The sequence below is a fragment of the Silene latifolia genome, chromosome X (genome assembly GCF_048544455.1).
Source record: "Silene latifolia isolate original U9 population chromosome X, ASM4854445v1, whole genome shotgun sequence".
NCBI classification, from domain to species: Eukaryota; Viridiplantae; Streptophyta; class Magnoliopsida; order Caryophyllales; family Caryophyllaceae; genus Silene; species Silene latifolia.
In genome coordinates this window covers 27027031-27027861 of record NC_133537.1, presented here as the reverse complement: position 1 = coordinate 27027861, position 831 = coordinate 27027031, and the positions used below count along the sequence as shown (strand labels likewise).

At 40.8% G+C, this 831-nt stretch overlaps 1 non-coding gene across 1 annotated transcript; it reads right to left on the bottom strand.

Annotated features, from left to right (window-relative positions):
- Positions 1-438: 438 nt before the first annotated feature.
- Positions 439-545, bottom strand: LOC141624734 (small nucleolar RNA R71). Its single transcript, XR_012534539.1, has one exon. It is a non-coding gene; the product is annotated as a small nucleolar RNA R71 (small nucleolar RNA).
- Positions 546-831: the final 286 nt, after the last annotated feature.

Genomic DNA, 831 nt, shown 5'->3' with positions numbered 1-831 from the left:
ATTATTGAGTTCATCAACCCTTTTGCAAGAGAAGGTGAGGAAAACCCAACACAAAATCAACCCACAATGCCTAAGTTTTCATCACATTCTGTACCAACCGAGGAGAACCTACGCAATGGTACTCCCACACCACAACACTTAACCGCAAATTTTATTGCAAAATCCGCATTTATCCAATTAGTCGAAAGAAGGCAATTTGGGGGGATGCCTAGTGAAGACCCTCATTCTCACATGGAGACTTTTTGTGACTATTGTGATGCGATTTCACAAACCGGAGTGACTCTAGACCAAATTCGATGGGTCTTATTTCTTTTTTCTCTAATTGATACCGCGAAACAATGGTTAAAGAGCCTTGATAAGGCTACTCTTAGGATTGACTCTTGGAAGAAGTTGGCTCTAGCTTTCTACAAAAAGTTCCACCCTTCGGAAAAGACTAACATGCTAAGAGCCCAAATCACGGGTTTTAAGCAAAGGGACGAAGAATCTTTGTATAAAGCTTGGGAGCGATTCAAAGGAACTTGTCGCTCATGTCCTCATCATGGACTTAGCGAATGGTTCTTGGTACAACAATTTTGGAATGGTCTTTATGAAGACTCCCGAAACATTCTCAACATGGGATCAAATGGTATGTTCACCAAAGTTGACGATAATCAAACTTGGAACAAGATTGAGGAAATGGCGGTCCATAATTCACAATATAGTAGACCTCGCAAGGCTACTAGAGGAGGAAAGCATGAAGTGGACTCTATTACTCAATTGGGTGCTCAACTTAGTGCTCATATTGATACCATCAACTTGAAGTTTGAAAAGGTTATGGCTAAGCTTGAAGAA